This window comes from Lipotes vexillifer, unplaced genomic scaffold (assembly GCF_000442215.2).
Source record: "Lipotes vexillifer unplaced genomic scaffold, Lipotes_vexillifer_v1.1 scaffold43, whole genome shotgun sequence".
Lineage (NCBI taxonomy): Eukaryota > Metazoa > Chordata > Mammalia > Artiodactyla > Lipotidae > Lipotes > Lipotes vexillifer.
In genome coordinates this window covers 3,043,557-3,064,242 of record NW_006770037.1, presented here as the reverse complement: position 1 = coordinate 3,064,242, position 20,686 = coordinate 3,043,557, and the positions used below count along the sequence as shown (strand labels likewise).

At 44.3% G+C, this 20,686-nt stretch overlaps 1 non-coding gene and 1 pseudogene across 1 annotated transcript; one reads left to right on the top strand and one right to left on the bottom strand.

Annotated features, from left to right (window-relative positions):
- The first annotated feature begins 3,740 nt into the window (after positions 1–3,740).
- Positions 3,741–3,813, top strand: TRNAE-UUC (transfer RNA glutamic acid (anticodon UUC)). The gene has a single exon. It is a non-coding gene; the product is annotated as a tRNA-Glu (tRNA).
- A 16,083-nt stretch (positions 3,814–19,896) lies between these two features.
- LOC103076664 (60S ribosomal protein L23a pseudogene) lies at positions 19,897–20,365 on the bottom strand (annotated as a pseudogene).
- Between the last annotated feature and the right edge of the window lie 321 nt (positions 20,366–20,686).

Here is a 20,686-nt window from a genome sequence, read left to right as displayed (position 1 = left end):
TTCCCGGACCAGGGATCAAACCCGTGTCCCCTGCATTGGCAGGCGGATTCTTAACCACTGCCCCACCAGGGGATCCCCTGTCAGTTAGATTTTATCTAGAATATCATCCTCCCACTCACCCACCACCTACAGGGTCAGCTGCTAGAGTCATGATCTCCAGTTTTAGCTGGGAGCAGAATTGGGCTGCCCTAGTTGCCTGACCATGGATTCTGCAACCTCTTTCAGAACTTCCTCCTCGGTTTTTCCTCTGGTTAGGGCCTCCTGGCTGCTCTTTGGCCCTTCTTCTCTGCAGTTGCTTGAATCAAGTCCAAGTTGGGAGCCCCGTGATTCCTCTCAGGGCCGCAGGCTGGTGCACTGATTGTAGAGTTGCCCCCTTATGCTCCCTCTGCCCTCTTGCACTTCGAAGTCTTGCCTTTTCCCACGATCCAGTTCACATCCCTGTGCCTGAAGCGTGTGTTATCTAACCAAGTGTTACGGCTCGGGCTATCCTAAGTCCAGATTCACGCAGTCCAAGCAACTCTGTGAACCTCATTTTCCAGCAGCTGAGCGGCCCCCGCCGAAATCCCAGGACCTGTCTGTCTGCCTTCCCCCTGTACCTCCAGCTGCCCCCAGCTGCCCACCATCCTGTACATCAGCCCCCTCTGGACCTCTCACGAGGCCCTCTTCTCACATCAGAAGGGCCTGATATCCTGCTCAGCTCACTGATCGGAGAGGCTTGTGCAGGATTAAGCAAGGCTCCCCCAGCTCATGCCAGCAACCCCGTGCTCTCCCCAAGCTGCCTTCTGATGACTCACTGCCCTCACGCCCATGCCTTCCCTCCCCACTTTATTTCAGGAAATGACTTTTGAGAACGGTCTCACTTTTTTTTTTTTAAGAATAGAAAAATACTTCTCACTTACACGGAATAAGAACAGCAATCCCTAATGCTGTTAATAACACACACACACACACACACACCCCACACACACACATGTACACACACTCTCCAAAGGGGGCTTTCAAAAACCAGGCTTACATGGAAGGGGACTGGTAGGGTTCTCCTGGTGAAAATGGTAGAATATTAACTACCTTGTTTCCACTGCTCCCACACATAGAGAAATCACTTCAAGCTGGATAGGAAAAGAACAAGGGCGGTCCAGAATGTAAGCCTGAGATCAATTGCATGTCAAGAAGAGAAAATCCAGCTACTTTAAGGGCCATCAAGTTTCTATGTCCAGAAATATTTTGTCCCAGGATGTGGGTTGCAAATTTTTAGTATTATAACGTTTTCAGACAAATCTTATATGAACCCTAATTTTTTTTAATGTTTAAATAATTTTTTTGTATACATTTAAAGTTAAAACTTATTTAGCATTCACTTCTTATAAAGTTAATCTATGAGGAAAAATTATTGTCTTGATGAATACCAAATTTGGAACAATTAATATAGGTATGACCATTGCAATCTTACATAGCTCAGCATTTAATTTACTTCTATACATTTTTTTGTTTGTTTGTTTTTTTTGCGGTACGCGGGCCTCTCACTGTTGTGGCCTCTCCCGTTGCGAGTGGAGCACAGGCTCCGGACGCGCAGGCCCAGCGGCCATGGCTCACGGGCCCAGCTGCTCCGCGGCATGTGAGATCTTCCCAGACTGGGGCACGAACCCGTGTCCCCTACATCGGCAGGCGGACTCTCAACCACTGCGCCACCAGGGAAGCCCTATACATTATTTTAGTTGCAAATAGTAAACAAATATTTATTAGAAAACAAAACAAAAACAGCTTGCCTTATCACCTATTATTTAAACTGATCCAGAAGTTTGAAAAAAGGAGTACTAGAACATTTAAAAATTTCCAGATAATCATAATTAAGACTTTTGAATTTCTTGTCCAGGATACAAAAGTCAGACATGAACTACCCAACACTTTTTATAAGTAGTAGAGCCAGGTGACACATTACGCATTCACTTGTGAAAGATCACTGAGGCCTGACAAGAGCAGGGACCAAATAGATGCTTCTGAGTCTGGTGTGACTGAGTGCTGCATTTTGGGGAACTTTGTTACAGGAACAGACAGTGCAGACCCATAACCTTCCTAATCAGTGGTACATGACTGACTAGTCTATGGTGGTAGAGTCAGATGGTGATGGGGGAAGGGTGCCAGTGACTTGAAAGGGCATAAGGGGACTCTCTGCAGTGCTGGACATTGTCTATATCTTGATATGGGTGGCGGTTATATGGAGTATATATGTATGAAAATTCATGAGCTGTATACCTAAGAATTGTGCATTTGACTGTAGGTAAATTATACTTCAAAGTCCTATTGGCTGAAAGAGAGAGGGAGAAGAGAGAGAAGCAGGGAGGGCCCAAGAAGCTCTATCCCAGGATTTGCTCATAAACTTGTCAGCTAAAGTTTATGTGCCGCATATATGGAATCTAAAAAAATGGTACTGATAAACCTAGTGGCAGGGCAGGAATAAAGACACAGACATAGAGAATGGACTTGAGGACACAGTGGGGAAGGGGAAGCTGGGACGAAGTGAGAGAGTAACACTGACATATAATCACTACCAAATGTAAAATGGATGGCTAGGGGGAAGCTGCTGCATAACACAGGGAGATCAGCTCGATGCTTTGTGAAGACCTAGAGGGGTGGGATAGGGAGGGTGGGAGGGAGACGCAAGAGGGAGGAGATATGAGGATATATGTATACATATAGCAGATTCACTTTGTTGTACAACAGAAACTAACACAACATTGTAAAGCAATTATACTCCAATAAAGATATTTAAAAAAAGTTTATGTGCCAGTGTTTTCCATTGTGTTATGATTTGATAGCTAACACAGCTGCATGTTTGTGTTTTTAATTATAGTTTTAAATGTATGTTAAAAAATGAAATCCAGGTATATTTAAAATATAAAATTCAAATCAAATATAGCTAGAAGGTGAAATTCAAATCAAATTCAAATCACTAGTGACCTCTCCATCATTCCCGACAATATGCAAAAACTCATGGAAGATTGAAGATGCTCTGGGTGACCAGAGATGACCAAATGGCTGGAGGTCAAGCCAGTGGAAAAGGCGAGCACAGCGTGCACAGCCCCTTGGAAAGCACACAGGCCTCTGCATGTACCACCTGGGTTCAAGTCCTAACTCTGCTGGTTACCTAAGGTCCTGCATCTAGTACCTTATCAAATACACAGCTGCAGTTTCCTCATCTGTAAGATGGGTATAATGCCGTCTGCCTCAGAGTTGTTGCGAGGTTAAGTGAGAATATAACTAAAGTGTCCAGCACACTTAGCTGGCCCCCAACAAATGTTAGTTCTCATCTCTTCTGCATCCCATAATACAGTAAAATATACTGGGTTTAGAGCGGGTCTGCCTACCTTGAGTAAGGCATGCCTTTGACTTGTTTTCCCAGAGGCAAGAGGGACTTGTATCTCACCATACACAGCCAAACCTGGCACCTCCTTGCTGCCAGCAACACATCTGCAGGACTATGCACAGGCCCTGGACAGAAACATTCAACACAAGTGGAGGTGCTAGTCATCCTACTTTAGAAAGAAAATGACCAGAATGTGAGTGAGCAGACTACCAATTCCAGGCCCTGGCTCCGCAGCCACAGGAGCAGAACAGAAATTTGTGAGAGGACAGGAGGAAGTTTCTTCTCTTTCGAGGTTTCTCCTTCCTTTTCTTTTCCTCATCCAAGCTTGGGAAATGGGAGACAACTAACCAAAGGCAAGAAGGCAGAAAGCGGGAATTCCCTGGTGGTCCAGTGGTTAGGACTTGGCACTTTCACTGCCAAGGGCCCGGGTTCAATTCCTGCTCGGGAAACTAAGATCCCACAAGTTGCATGCCATGGCCAAAAAAAAGAAGGCAGAAAGCATCTCTCATCCTTTGATCAGGAGAGTGAAAACATGTTTCATGTTTCTCATAGCATATTAAATGCCAGGTTCAAGATGTCCTGTTGGGGAGGTGGTGTCCATACCGGATATAGGTGTGGCCATCACACCAGTGTGTTAGCCTCAGCATTCTCGGCTTGCATGGACTCCTACTATTTGATCTATTGGAAACATTTCCTCATAAGGATGAACGCTTAGTTTGGTCTCAGGGCCAGGTGTTCCCCTTCAGATCATTGCCTGAAAGAAATGGTTTTAAGCTACGAAGAAAACAAGTTAGGTCTGTCTCAATTATTCTCCGTGAACCTTCAGGTTCCAGCAAACCTGCTTCTCAGATGTACCGGATTTTCATCTTCCAGTTTCAGAGATCTGAACCAGTTATGCCCTGGAAACAGATCTCAGTTTCAAAGCACTCCTCTCTGCCTTGTATTCAGAATATGAAGGGCTACATCCTGCTTTGGTAAACTCTGTCCTGGTAGGAGTTCAAGACCAAGAGTAGTTAAAGCTGGAGCCCAGAGGCTTGTAAGAGATTTACCAAGTCGCCCCAAGAGAGGTTGCTTCTCAATCTTTAGCCCTTTTTATTTATTTTTAAAATCTTTTTATAAATTTATTTATTTATTTATTTTTGTGTGAGTTGGGTTTTCGTTGCTGTGCGTGGGCTTCTCATTGTGGTGGCTTCTCTTGTTGTGCGTGGGCTTCAGTAGTTGTGGCTCGCAGGCTCTAGAGCACAAGCTCAGTAGTTGTGGCACACGGGCTTAGTTGCCCCATGGCATGTGGGATCTTCCTGGACCAGGGCTCAAACCCGTGTTCCCTGCATTGGCAGGCGGATTCTTAACCACCGCGCCACCAGGGAAGTCTCTTTAGTCCTTTGTATAAGTTAAGGCTTCATGCCCTCCCTTTGCTGGAGACTTCAGACCCCAAAAGGTATTTGCCTTTCCAGAGGCCTCTTCTCTCAGGTCAGCCCCGGGCTAACCTAACCTTGTGCAGTTCTGACTGGCTCTGTTAACCTTTTATTTCACTCTCACAGACCTGGTGAATGCCTTTGTGAACTGGCCTTGAAAAAGTTTTACAGACTCCACAGTCTGGATTTTCTCTGCCAGTACTCTCTTTGCTTGTTATGTTGCAAGAATGGGACCCAACAGCCTGCATACCCCACGACTCAGCCTCGCTCTAATGAGCTGTGTGTTGCAGGCCTTCCTGGGGCAGCGCCCCCTCTAACGTCGGCCGGGTGCTGCCTAGGCCACCTGAGCCCTGCCTGAGACGGGACGCGATTCAGAAACACTCCCCACAGGCAGGCAGAGGGAAAGGGAAGGTGAATTCCGGTGTGTCCCACACTCCCCAACACTGCAGCCACTCTTGGCCTTTCCCTGGCACCAGTTAAGGGTTAGGAAGAACTTCCGTAGCGAGATCCTTTTTTTTTTTGCGGTACGTGGGCCTCCCACTGTTGTGGCTTCTCCCATTGCGGAGCACAGGCTCCAGATGCGCAGGCACAGCGGCCATGGCTCACGGGCCCAGCCGCTCCACGGCATGTGGGATCCTCCCGGGCCGGGGCACGGAACCGGCGTCCCCTGCATCGGCAGGCGGACTCTCAACCACTGCGCCACCAGGGAAGCCCGTGAGATCCATTTGGCTATCTCTGACTCTGAGAAAAGGCAGTGGTGATATCCACCTAGGGGTTGTGTGAAGAAGCCTGTCTTATTTTCAGCTAACTGGTCTTAGATTTGTGGGGCATCAATTTCCTGGAAAAAAAAAAAATCAGACTGTTAAGCTTTGGGGGGCAAACCAGAGGAAATCATAGAATTAGCGATTTAGAGATTCTCAGAATCTCTGGCCAAAAAAAAAAGATGACAGAGGAAAAGAAATCACTGTGCTCTAGAGCTGTGGTAGAAGGCCAAACACTGGATAATGGTCACAGAAGAGATGAATTACGTTTAAACATATGCTTCTCTTTGGAAAGGAATTGCTTAGGGAAAGCTTATGCCTTAATTCCTGCTACTGCTAAATGGGAAAACCTTGACTGATTTTACCTTAAATTCTTTTAACCTTAAACTCTTTTACCAGATTAAAAAAATTCAGGCCTCCTTGCAAAAATGCAAACACATTTCTATCTCTAGATGGGCTGTAACAAAAGCAGAAGACTTAAACAATAGTCAGTTTTATGAAAAGAGATGAAATCTGACCACAGTTCACACATTTCCCAATGATTTTCTGTTTGCTGCATCTTATCTATGAATCATCTGACACAAAACATCTGTAAGGCCTCTCTGCTATAAGGACATGATGGTATAAGTTCCATGCTCTACGAGGAACTGCACCCCAGTTTGTGGTCTAGTCGATGACAAAATTTACATAACACGAGTTCCAGCCCACTAAGCCTACCCCACAGGGTGGCTACCCCTCCCCTCCTGCAGTCCCTGGAATGGCCATACTTTGGACTGGCTCCCGCCCCAGCAGGAAACACAGGCCTCTTGGCTGCTGTTGCCAGAGTGTTGCCTGGTTCCTGACCACACCCGTAGATTTGTTTGCTTTCTTTCATTCTGGGGAGGATCTTTTTATTTTATTTATTTATTTTAAAAATTTCATTGAAGTATAGTGTTGATTTACAATGTTGTGTTAATTTCTGCTGTACAGCAGAGTGACTCAGTTATACATATATATATTCTTTTTCATATTCTTTTCCATTATGGTTTATCACAGGATATGGAATCTAGTTCCCTGTGCTATACAGTAGGACCTTGTTGTTTATCCATCTTATATATAACAGTTTGCATCTGCTAATCCCAGACTCCCAATCCTTCCCTTCCCCTCCCCCACCCCTTGGCAACCACAAGTCTGTTCTCTGTGTCTGTTTCTGTTTTATAGATATGTTCATTTGTATTGTATTTTAGATTCCACATATACGTGATATCATATGGTATTTGTCTTTCTCTGTCTGACTTACTTCACTTAGTATGATAATCTCTAGGTCCACCCATGTTGCTGCAAATGACATCATTTCATTCTTTTTAATGGCTGAGTAATATTCCACTGTGTGTGTGTGTGTGTGTGTGTGTGTGTATATATACATATATATATATATATATATATATATATCTCACATCTTCTTTATCCATTCATCTGTCAGTGGACATTTAGTTTGTTGCCATATCTTGGATATTGTAAATAGTGCTGCTATGAACACAGTGGCACATGCATCTTTTCAAATTATATTTTGTCTGTCTATATGCCCAGGAGTGGGATTGCTGGATCATATGGCAACTCTATTTTTTAGTTTTTTGAGGAACCTCCATACTGTTCTCCATAGTGGCTGCGCCAATTTACATTCCCACCAACAGTGTAAGAAGGTTCCCTTTTCTCTACACCCTCTCCAACATTGATTATTTGTAGACTTTTTAATGATGGCCAGTTTGACCTGTGTGAGGTAGTCACTACCTCATTGTAGTTTTGATTTGCATTTCTCTAATAATTAGCGATGATGAGCATCTTTTCATATGCCTATTGGCCATCTGTATGTTTTCTTTGGAGAAATGTCTATTTAAGTCTTCTGCTCATTCTTTGATTGGGTTATTTGTTTTGTTTTGTTTTGTTATTGAATTTATGAGCTGTTTATATATTTTGGAAATTAGGCCCTTATTGGTTGCATCATTTGCAAATATTTTCTCCCATTCCATATGTTGTCTATTCATTTTGTTTATGCTTTCCTTTGCTGTGTAAAAGCTTATAAGCTTAAAGAGGGCCCATTTGTTTATTTTTTGCTTTTATTTCTATTGCCTTGGGAGACTCACCTAAGAAAACATTGGTATGATTTATGTCAGGGAATGTTTTGCCTATGTTCTCTTCTAGGTGTTTTATGGCGTCTTGTCTTATATTTAAGTCTTTAAGACACTTTGAGTTTATTTTTGTGTATGCTGTGAGTGTGTGTTCTAACTTCATTGATTTACTTGTGGCTACCCAAGTTTCCCAGCACCACTTGCTAAAGAGGAATTTTTGTTTTGATACAATTTCAATTTTACAGAAAAATTACAAGAACAGTACAAGGAACTCCTACAATCTTTGATCCATTTATTTGCATTCTTGCCTTATTTGCACTTGGGCACACACACACTCTCTCTCTCTCTCTCTCTCTCTCTCTCTCTCTCTCTCTCTCCCTCCTCCCACCCCTTCCTTCCCTCCCTCCCTTTTAAAAGTGAATTGGAGATGTGGTGCCCCTTTACTGCTAAATACTGCAGTGTGCATTTTCCAGGAAGACATTCTCTTACCACAGTTCAGTTAGCACAATCAGGGAATTAAGCATTAATCCAATACTACTATCTATTTCATCAATTGTTCCCCAAATGTCCTTACTTTTTTTTTTTTTTCTCTCCAAGTCCAGGACCAAATCCAAGATCACACACAACATTTAGTTGTCAGATCTCTTTATTTTCCTTTATTCTGGAACATTCCTTCAGCTTTTCTTTATGTTTGTTGACCCTATCATTTTAAAAGAGTACTGGCCAGTTATTTTGTAGAATGTTTTTCTTTCTTTTTTTTTTTAAATTTATTTATTTATTTTTGGCTGCATTGGGTCTTCATTGCTGTGCGCCGGCTTTGCGGCGAGCGGGGGCTACTCTTCGTTGTGGTGCGCATACTGCTCATTGCGGTGGCTTCTCTTGTTGTGGAGCACGGGCTCTAGGCGCACAGACTTCGATAGTTATGGCACGCAGGCTCAGTAGTTGTGGTGCACGGGCTTAGTTGCTCCGCAGCATGTGGGATCTTCCCGGACCAGGGCTCAAACGCGTGTCCCTTGCAGCGGCAGGCGGATTCTTAACCACTGCGCCACCAGGGAAGTCCCTAGAATGTCTTTCAATGTGAGTTTGTTTCATGTTTCCATGATTAGATTCAAGTTATGCATTTTTGGCAGGAATATCACAGAATTGTTGGTGTGTCCTTCTCCAAGCATCCCAATCCAAGGCACATGGTATTGGATATTGGTTTATATCAATATAGCGTTGTTAGGTTTGATTACTTGATTAAGTGCTTTCTGCCTTAATAATAACTGTGAAGTTATTATTTTTTCCTTTGTAGTCAATAAGTAATTGGGGGGCATACTTTGCAACTCTGTAATTGTCCGTTTTTATTTTTTGAGACTCATTCTTTTTTTTTTTAAATTTTTTTGGCTGTGTTCGGTCTTCATTGCTGCGCACGGGCTTTCTCTAGTTGCAGTGAGCGGGGGCTACTCTTCGTTGCGGTGCACGGGCTTCTCATTGAGGTGGCTTCTCTTGTTGTGGAGCACGGGCTCTAGGCGCGTGGGCTTCAGTAGTTGTGGTGCATGGGCTTAGTTGCTCCACGGCATGTGGGATCTTCCCAGACCAGGGATTGAACCTGTGTTCCCTGCATTGACAGGTGGATTCTTAACCACTGCGCCACGAGGGAAGTCCAGTAATTATCCAATTTTCTGTCAAACTTTTCCCTATCAGTTTTCTACCTCTGTTATTTTGGTGTTCTACTGTAGTGAAGAGGTTTCCCTTTACCTCCATTCATTTATTTGTTCATTTATTTATTTATATCAATATGGATTCTTCTTTTATTTAGTGGGGTATCCATTACAAATATTATTTATTTTGATGCGAGATTGTCCCAGATTGGGCCAGTGGGAGCCCCATCAAGCTAGCTTCTGAGTCCTTTCAACATGATTCTTTGAGTATTTCTTTACTTTTTGGCTCAACAAGATGTTCCAGGCTCATCCTGTACTTTTCCTGCCCCCAACCCTGGAACAAGCCATTTCTCAAGGATCCCTGGTTCCTTCAGTGGGGAATGGTATTTAGAAACCAAGGTCTGGGGGTTAAATATGCTCATTCCCACTGTGTCATTGCTTCTAGTCCCTTTTAGCAGACAGAATTAGATTATATTACCTACATAAACACACAGAAATAGATTATTTTCTATCTATAAATAGATTATTATTTCTACTAATGTATTAGAAATATATTGGAGGCATATATAAAGATATATTAGTCATATATAGTTATATGGATAACTCCAATTCCAATGCAAAAAACACCTTTTCTGTATCTGTAATTTCTCTCCCCAACAATTGGAAATCAGACTCCCACTTACCTCATGCCCAAGAATATACAGCTTGTAGTTTCAGAATTGCTAATTCCTAGCACTACTAAAAGTAAACCTAACCAAGGTTCGATTTGTTTACTGTTATTTTAGGTAAAATTTACATACATTGAAATGCACAAATCCTAAGTATACAGTTCAACGGCTTTTGACAAATAGCTGTACCCACATAACCCACACTTCTTTCAAGATATGGGACATTCATCTCTGTATCTCAGAAAGTCCCATCATGTTTCTTCCCAATCAGTCCCCCCCACACACCTGAGGCAACCACTGTTCCAGTATTTTGCTTAGTCTGAATACATCAATTAGCTGCCCTGGTTTTGAACCCCCATCTTCATCTTGTGCTCTACTCTGGGCTCTCTCGCTCCAAGGCTCATGCCACCTCAGTGCCTGGACTTAGATTTTGTTGTGCTGCTCTTCCTTGGCAATCCCAGATTTGATTTCCAGTTCCTCTTCCAGTCTTTTGCAATCTCTGGTGCCAATGAGTCTGCTCCTCCTACAGGCTAGATGCTGATTCGGTTCCTGCACTAGTCTACACTCCTCATTCCTACTGGACTTTTGACGCAGCTCCAAAGAATATCTGGCCTGGAATATACTTCCAGAATAACACAATTTACTAATGATAGTTTCATTAAAAGGCACAGCACCTCAACACTTGGTAATGTCTCCCTGTCTGGTCCTGCTTGATGGCTAGATTCTGAGCCACACCTATTTCTCCGTTCCTAAATCTTGCTTCCTTACTCCAGTTGGGCGACAGTCACAGTTCTCCCTTCCCAGTGACAGCTGGAGCCTTGTGAGCATGACTGCGATAGACAGAAACCATGTATCTTGCGCGTGTTTAGTAAATGTGAAACCACTGAGCCCACCACCAAGACATGGCAAGTGGCCAGAGTTGGGGGCACAGGCAGAGAAAGTGGGTGGACCCTGTGCACCCTTGTAAATGCTTAATGAATAACTCCCTTTACGTAGCACTCAGCCTAGCCAGAGCTATAGGGTGTAGGGTAGAAACTAAGGTGAGGCCTCAGAACCAGAAAGTCACACTCATGTTACTATTTAGAAAAGAGTGGGGTTATAATAGCTTATTTTCCAGGCTCCCTAATGAAAAGACTTAGTGTGATTTAATCGTGAGGGTTTCTGAAAAGGCTATTTGACATGAAGGCACTTAGCTCCACTCTTCATGTTGGCCCTTGATTATCTTAGCAGTTTAATAAGCAGTTGCTTGTTTTGTCTCTTGTGTGCTTGGATTTCCCCAAGCAAGGTTAGAAAGCTCCTTGAGGGAGGTAACAGTGTTGTTTTCCTCCTGTCTCAGCACCAGCTCCCTGTCCGGTGACAAGACATGTTCAGTAGATACTTCTGAATTAAATGGAGTCTTCCGGGACTTCCCTGGTGGCACAGTTGTTAAGAATCCGCCTGCCAAGGCAGGGGACACAGGTTCGAGCCCTGGTCCAGGAAGATCCCACACACCACGGAGCAACTAAGCCTGTGAGCCACGACTACTGAGCCTGCGCTCTAGAGCCCACGAGCCACAACTGTTGAGCCCACGTGCCGCAACTACTGAAGCCCACGCACCTAGAGCCTGTGCTCCGCAACGAGAGAAGCCACAGCGGTGAGAAGCCCGCGCACTGCAACGAAGAGTAGGCCCCGCTCACCACAACTAGAGAAAGCCTGCGCACAGCAGCAACGAAGACCAAATGCAGCCAAAAATAAAAATAAAAAAATAATAAATTAATTAAATAAATGGAGTCTTCTTAGTCACTTTAACGAGGTCTTCCTTCCACTGTATCCCAGTTCCCAGTACAGTACCAAGCCCAGAGTAGGCATTCAAATTGGCTGAGTAAATCATGAGCTAATTCCATTAAATTGTTGCTGAATCAAAGTGTCGTTCCTTTTAGGAGTCTGCATTTTCAAAGAGGACAGCTATGAAGGGGCAATTCTTAATAACCTAAGTGGAATTAATCTCATAGTGGAATTACAAGCAACAGGGAGCCTGGATGCCATAGAGGGGTCATTATATTCTGCTGATGGTTCCCTTTTGCTGTCTACCTTTCCTGAGTTTTCTCTCTCCTATTCAATTTTCATTTGTTTCCTTTGGCCCAACAGCAAATTTGCTGTCAGAGCTTCTTCTAAAGAGCCCTGCAGAAACCAGAATCTCCTAGTGGCAAATCTTCTAAAGCTTTCTGCTTTTATCCCTGCTAGCAAGACTGTGGAGGTTGACACCAGCAGGCAGGCAGCCAGGGGCTCTGTAGGGCTGCATCTCCCCCTCGACAGATGACATACATGACGGGATTTGGTTCCAACTCTTTAGCTCAGGTGCCTAGCTGTGGAAGATCTGCCTCCGCCATGCCTCTCACCCCGTTCTGACCTCATACATCTTACTGAGATTGTCTGAACTATCTACTTCCTAATGAGTCTGCTGGCCCGCTGGTTGTGATAAAGTGTAAAGTTATCTGGCCCTAATCTCAAATTTATGATTAGCCTCCTACTGGGGGGGCCACCACCCAACCCACTAGTCATTGTATCTGGGGACCAGGCTAGGGAAACATAGGCCAATCAGTATCCCATGTAGAACTCCATCCAGTTGAGCTGGACTGGGCCACAACTGAAGTGGGCGGTCTCACTTTGATCTAAAGCCAATGGGTCTCTGTCACCCTTGGCTTCAATTAGAGTCATCTGGGGAAACATAAAAAAATTCTGATGTCTAGGCCTCGCTTCCTGAGCCTCTGATTTAATTAGACTGGGATGAGGCCTGAACATGTTTATTCTTTCTTATGAAATGAGCTTTTATATAAGTACAAAAGTACTTTTGTATTAAAAAAAAAAAGCTACAAGGCCATCACTAGTATATTTGAACTTATTATTACAAACTTTCTTTATAATTTTAATTTTTGTGCTATGTTTCATGGAGCACACATTTTTTAAAAAAAAACATAATCCAATGCATTTATTTATTTATTTGTGTCAGGTCTTTGTTGTGGCACACGGGATCTTCGTTGTGGCACGTGGGATCTTTCATTTCGGCACACGAGCTTCTGTCTAGTTGTGGCGTGTGGGTTTTCTCTTCTCTAGTTGTGGCACGCAGGTTCCAGAGCGCGTGGGCTCTGTAGTTTGCAGCACACGGGCTCTAGGTGAGGCGCGCAAGCTCAGTAGTTGTGGCGCGCACGCTTAGTTACCCCGCGGCATGTGGGATCTTAGTTCCCCGACCACGGATCGAACCCGTGTCCCCTGCGTTGGAAGCCAAATTCTTTACCACTGGACCGCCAGGGAAGTCCCGAGCACACATATTTAACCAGTCACCTGCTGTTTGTTGAACATTTAGTTTGTTTCCAATTTTTAGCTATAATAAAAGGAAACAATGAGAGCAATCTTCACATAAGTTTTCCTATTTGAGGCATTATGTGTTTCATTAGGAGAAATTTCCAGAAGTTTTATTACTGGATAAAATAGTATGCAAATATTTTATTTTATTTATTTATTTTTGGCTGCACTGGGTCTTTGTTGCTGTGCACAGGCTTTCTCTAGTTGCGGGGACCGGGGGCTACTCTTTCTCACTGCAGTGGCTTCTCTTGTTGTGGAGCACGGGCTCTAGGTGCGCAGGCTTCAGTAGTTGCGGCACGCAGGTTCAGTAGTTGCAGCCTGAGGGCTCTATGGCACACAGGCTTCAGTAGTTGTGGAGCACGGGCTTAGTTGCTCCGCGGCATGTCGGATCTTCCCGGACCGGGGCTCGAACCCGTGTCCCCTGCATTGGCAGGTGGATTCTTAATCACTGCGCTACCAGGGATGTCCCTGAAAATATTTTAGACTCTTGATATTGTCCAGTTGCTTTTCGAAATGCTTTTAACCAATTTACACTCATTCCAGAATGGGTGAAAATTTCCATTTTACCCAGCATCAGTCATTTGCTAACATAACAAAGCATTTATTCTATATTTCAATGTGTATGTCTATATCTGAGGCTTATATTTTTAAGAAAACCTCCCCAAGAGAACAACAGTAGGCTTGACTAAAGGTTGGCCAAGTGCTGGGGGCCCTTTTCCTCAGCCCCTGGAGATCTTGTCCAGTGGTGGCAAAGGCCCAGGAAAAGAACCCCAAGGAAATGTGCACCAAGGAGAAAAGGAGGTTTCCTCTGAAGGCCTCAGGCCAAATGGGCCCCAGCCATCCTCCCTGGGCCTCACTAGAGAGGGGCTTGTCTCCTCCAGCTGCCTTGGGTTGGAAGTGACCCAAAAAGAACCAAGAGCACATGATCCCAAAGAGGGAAAACAGGAGAAGAATCTGTTATGCATAACCAGGAGCTTGGAGCCTCTCCCCAGATTCTGGGTGAATCTACTTCCCAACCCTTGGTCCTGACCCACAGAAGCCTCTGACTGTGCTGACCACCCCCATCAGATGTGCCTCCTCCATACCCCATCCCCATAGCCTTGGTGTTTTAGATTGCTTTTTAAATTACTATAGAGCTACTGGTACAGCATAAACAAATACTATAGAAACAAAAAATGGCAAATTTGGAAAGATTCCCCCTCACCTCCTACTTCCATTCCCTTCCCCAGAGGTAACCTGATAAGTGTGTATCCTTCTAGATCATTTAACAGTGCTAGCGTGTGTGAGATTGTATGTGTATGCATACAGGATTTTTAAAATATATAAATGGGATCATGCTATATGTAGTTATCGCCAACTTGCCTTTACTATTTAACTTTAAAGTGTAGACCACTTTCTGTGTTAGTTAGTATAGAGCTGCCTGATTCTTTTTCATGGCTGCATGATAATCCATTGTGATATCATATAATGTAACACATTTTGTTGTTGGATGCTTCACTTGCTTCTCATTTTTCTCTTTGACGACAGTGCTGCAGTGAACTCATTTGTGTGTGTGTTGTTGTGCCATCTACCTGACTTTGAGTGTTGCCACTGCCAGAAAACTCCTGGCATTGGGCTTCAACTATGCATAGCCTAGGGTGTCTCCGCTACGGCCAGTACTCATTTAGGCTTTGGAGGAGCTCGAGCAGGCTCAGTCCTGACCTCTGCTCTCGTCCTATTTTTCTGCTGTTGTGGTCGAGAATACCTTATGGCCCAGCTTCGAGAGTTTTGACAACACCACCACATCATGCAAAGGTGCAAAAAGTATGGCTAGTGTCCCTCTGACCGTTGGGAGGGCAAAAAAGGCCAGCTTTTCCAAATGCAATCCAGTTGGAGAAAGTCTGAAAGTGGCTGCCTATCAAAGTGGTTTTCAGGATCCTCACTCTTTTGCCCCTGGGAACTGACATAGGAGATACAAGGAGCTGAAGTGGTGTTAGAAGCTCTCCAAAGCAGCAGAGGGAGCCAGGGAGTATGATGTGTGTGTGTGTGTGTGGGGTGTGTGTGTGTGTGTGTGTGTGTGTGTGTGTGTGTGTGTGTGTGTAGCCCTAAACGTCCTTGGCCCATGGATGGAGATAGCCAGTCCTTGATCTAACGTGTTGTTGTACTTTTGTCCTTTAAGATTTTCAAGCCCCCTGGTCCTGTAAGAAGCAGTAAGGGCTAATGAGAAGCAGGCTGTACTCTGGGAAACAGGAAATCTGGTTCCATTTATGACGTCATCGGGCCCTACCATGGAATTCTGAACAGCTTCAGTTTGCTGCCCTGTGCTTTGGGTCTCTTGTCTAGAGGTGCCATCTGCATCTTTAGGGTGCTGGGGTTAGAGTTCTTGTTTTTCCTGCAAGATAGTGCTAGTGTCATTGGCTGTTAAAAATGGGACAGGCAGAGGAGCTTTGCCATTTGGAGGAGATATTTGCTGTGTTTGGCTTATCCTGCTTGCGTGTTTCCTTCTTTTTTACTTTCTGGACACACAGAATGAACATATGTTTGTAGTAGTGGAGGCAGGGGCTGAACTTCCCATGTGGCAGCCTCCTGAAATGTATTCTTGCACGCACAAATGCAAAGGCAGATGTTGACCTGCTCTCTCAACCCTTTGGGAACTCTTTGGGGAATGGTGGTGTGGTCACTGTCACAGCAGAGCAATAAACAAGTCTGCTTTAATCAGGGATGAGCTACGTTTGAGCAGTACTAAAGTTGCTCATGGAAAAGTAATTTATTTAGACAAATCAAGATTTTAAAGCTTTTCATTGAAGTGTAACTTACATGCAGAAAAGTGCATGAATTATAAACATACAGCTTAGTGAATTTGTGCAAAGTGAACACACCTATGTCACCCACGTAACTCCTACCTAGGTCAAGGAGTAGAACATTATTGGCACCCCAGCAGACCCCTGTATTCCCCCCCCTCCCATTTACTAGTCCTTTGAGGTATAACCACTAACCTTTCAACACTTTATATTGATTTTGACTGTTTTGAACTTTATATATATTTGTGAAATTTATTCACATTTTGCATAGATTCTGTTCATTATTCTCATTACCACATGGAATTCATGATAGAAGTATACCACAGTCAACTTATCCATTCTATGTTGGTGGGATTTGGGGTTGGTTTTCATTTGGGGCTATTGCACATTATGTTGCTATGAACAGTTTTGCACATACCTTTTGGTGCCTGTGGGCACCCACTTCTGCTGTATACATTCCTACAGGTGGAATTGCTGAGTCACAGGGTTTGCATACATTCAGCTTTTTTTTTTTTTGCGGTACGCGGGCCTCTCACTGTTGTGTCCTCTCCCGTTGCGAGTGGAGCACAGGCTCCGGACGCGCAGGCTCAGCGGCCATGGCTCACGGGCCCAGCCACTCCGCGGCATGTGGGATCTTCCCAGACCGGGGCACGAACCTGTGTCCCCTGCATCGGCAGGTGGACTCTCAACCACTGCGCCACCAGGGAAGCCCTACATTCAGCTTTTAACAGACCTTGGAAACAGCAGTGGCGAGAGTTAGGAATGTAGTGGGTTCTTTTAAAAAATAAATTTATTTATTTTTGGCTGCATTGGGTCTTCGTTGCTGCATGTGGGCTTTCTCTAGTTGTGGCGACCGGGGGCTACTCTTTGCTGCTGTACGCGGGCTTCTCATTGCGGTGGCTTCTCTTGTTGCGGAACAGGGTCTCTAGGAGTGTGGGTTTCAGTAGTTGTGGCACATGGGCTTCAGTAGTTGTGGCTCGCGGGCTCTAGAGCGCAGGCTCAGTAGTTGTGGTGCACGGGCTTAGTTGCTCCACAGCATGTGGGATCTTCCCGGACCAGGGCTCGAACCTGTGTCCCCTGCAGTGGCAGGCGGATTCTTAACCACTGCGCCACCAGGGAAGCCCAGGAATGTAGTATTGATAGGGGACAGAGCACAGGGCTAAGATCAGGCCCCAGACCTCTGGTCACCTCCCAGGCTTGGATTACAGGGGAGCCAGAGTAAACCACTCACCCTTTGTGTTTCCTCAACTGTAAACTGGAAATAATCAGTACCTGCTCTATTCCTTGCTGTGGGTGGGAAAGCCCTCTGAAAAGTCTCAAGCTGCATGAATGGAAGCTGTCATTAACATGGAAGCAGGGGAAGGAGACTTTTAATTATTAATGAGAACTAAAGAACAACTATACTGATGTGAATTTCCATTTCCAATGAAGAATCCAGAGATTAGATTAACTGCTCTGCTAGACACAGTGGTATTGCCAGAGGGGCCTGTAATATTATTCTCTCAAACCCAGGCACATAGAGTAACCTCCCAAGCCTGTCCTCCTCTGTATGTTACCAGAAGATTCCTCACCTGCCTGGAGCCCCAGGGGTCCTCCCAGTTTTTCCTCTCAGTCCCCAAATGCCCAACTTCTTTGTTTCCTCTGCATCACCCTGAGTTGTCCTGATCTGGAAAATCTGTTTGGTTTGGCTCTGCCCAGCTGAACCAGTTTTAAGGCACCAGGAAAGCCAAAGGACATGAGCATTCCAAACCCTCTTGCATTATTGAATGTCAGGTTTGAGTAATGTCAGGGAGGTGCTTTGGTCTCACAGTGAAGCTAAAAGTTCACAGCCATTTATTCTCCCAAAGGTTGTACTATGCTAACTCAGGGGCTGTAAAAATTAATAATTAATTGAAAGTCATGTCAAAACCTCTTCCACCCTATTGGTTCCCAAGCAGATAGTCACACAAGTAGATGGCAGTGCCCTCTTCTGGCCAAGGCCACACTTGCATGGCTGTGGCTAGGGTGAGGGGCTTTTGTGACACGGGGCTGGTTGTTCATTTGGGAGCAGGCTCATCTTGGGGTTAGTCTTGGGTAAATCACATTTGGGGATCCACCCTTCCTTTCCTCTTCAAAAACGAAAGATCACAACTATGATGGTTAGTTTTATGTGTGGTTAACATTTAAATCAGTCCTTTTTTTACTCTCCGAACGTGGCTGGGCCTTATCCTTAAGAGCAAAAACTGAGGTTTCCCAAATAATTTCTCCTTCAAGGCCACAACATAGGAACTCTGTTTCCAGCCTGCAGATTTTGAATTCAATACTACGACATCAACTCTTCCCTGAATTTCCAGGCTGCCAGCCTGCTCTACGAATTCCAGACTTGTCAGTCCTCACAATCATGTGAGCCAATTCCTTAAGATAAAACTGTGTGTGTGTGTGTGTGTGTGTGTGTGTGTGTGTGTATACAGTTGACCCTTCAACAATGTGCAGTTTAATCCAGTATATAGTCAGCCCTCGTATCCATAGTTCCTCCACATCCATGGATTCAACCCACCACAGACCGTGTAGTACTGTAGTATTTACTATTGAAAAATATCAGGTAAAAGTGGACCCACGCAGTTCAAACCTGCATTGTTCAAGCGTTTCAACTGTTATGTATGTGTATGTATGTGTGTATGTATGTATGTATGTATATGTATGTGTGTATATTATATATATATGTGTGTGTGTGTGTGTGTGTGTGTGTGTGTGTGTGTGTGTGTATCTCCTATTGGTTCTGTTTCCATGGAGAACCCTGACTGATGCAAAACCTAGTCCGAATTCCATTTTATATCAGTGACATCTCATTTGAATATATTGAATGTAAAGAGACATGAAGTATACAGCAGGTGACTTTCTGAGTTCAGGTTTAAGTTCCAGTCCCATTTCACGTACTAGCTTCATGAACTAGCTACTCAATTATATTTAGCCTTGGTTTCTTCATTTGTATAAAAGAGAAAATAGTAATATTTACTGAATAGGCTATTATGAAGATTAAATAAGACAAAACGTGTGGGTAGAATAGTGTCTGGCTCGGAGTAAGTACTCAGTAAATGTTAGTTATTATTATTAAGATTATTGAGGGGAGTTGTCAAAGAAGGGGATTTACAGAGTGAGGGGTACATGGCAGGGGAGCTAATCTTGCTCACCTCCTCCCCTTGTCTCCCCAAACTCTCATGTACAGGCAGTCTCTGCTTTTCACTACCTGTTCCTGGGGGATATTATAAAGCAATTTCTTATAGTGTTCTGTTTCTTCCCATCAGAACCCAATCAAGCTTAAAAGTTGGGTTCCAATTTAATGGACTAAGCCATTATTATGTCACAAAAGCAAAGTACAATAAATCTTGGTAATTATTTAAAACAGCAAAATTATTCTTTTAAGTCTTAATATGGGGCTTCCATAAAATTTAATCTTCACGCCACAATACAACTTATCATCAATTAGCAGTTTTGTTTGCCTTCTGACAATTTAGAAGGACTTTCACACGATGATTTAGTAGGTCGAAACCTGTTTTGTTTTGTTTGGTTTTTTTTGTGGTACGCGGACGTCTCACTGTTGTGGCCTCTCCCGTTGCGGAGCACAGGCTCCGGACGCGCAGGCTCAGCGGCCATGGGTCACAGGCCCAGCCGCTCCGCAGCACGTGGGATCCTCCCGGACCGGGGCACGAACCCGTGTCCCCTGCATCAGCAGGCAGACTCTCAACCACTGCGCCACCAGGGAAGCCCAAAACCTGGTTTTTTTTTGTTTTATAGGTAAAACTTTGGTATTTAGAAATTAGCCAGCTGACCTCGGTTTAGATGATCCCAATTTTGTTGGCAATATCCAAAGCATCATAGTCAGGACCCAGTTAAACATATGGCTTCTTCTCTCCATTAGGCTTGATCAGGGTATTGACCTTAGCCATGTCAATGTCATAGAGCTCCTTCACAGCCTGTTTAATCTGGTGCTTGTTGGCCTTGATATCCACAAAGAACACCAGTGTGTTGCTGTCTTCTGTTTTCTTCATGGCTGACTCAGTGGTCAGGGGGAACTTGACGATAGCGTAGTGGTCAAGCTTGTTTCTCCTAGGGGCGCCCTTCCGAGGATATTCGGGCTGCCTCCTGAGCCTCGGTGTTTTGGGCCATCGGAAGGTAGGTGACATCTGGATCTTTTTTTTTGTAGCTGTGGATGCCTTTCAACACCGCTTTCTTGGCCTTCGAATCTTTTGCTCTGGCTTCAGCTTTGGGAGGGACAGGGGCTTCCTTCTTTGCCTGATGTGCCATCTTCGTGCAGTCAAAACCTGTTTTTAAAGTTAGCCAGATGGTTACATCTAGGTGGAGGGATTTTGGTTTTAAATATATCTATATACATAGTTATTTTTAAATATATACATAAATATATACATAGATATATTTGTGTTTCCTCCAGTGATTCATCAGAAGGATCCACGAGACCCAATAGCAGGTTATATACTCACTGGGATTTATGATAACAAAGGTACAGAGTAAAAGCAGCAGAAGAGAGACATGCATTAATGGTGCCCAGAGAGGTTCAAAACAGGCTTCCGATGTCCTTCCTTCTCAGAGGTCACACAGGAGTACTCT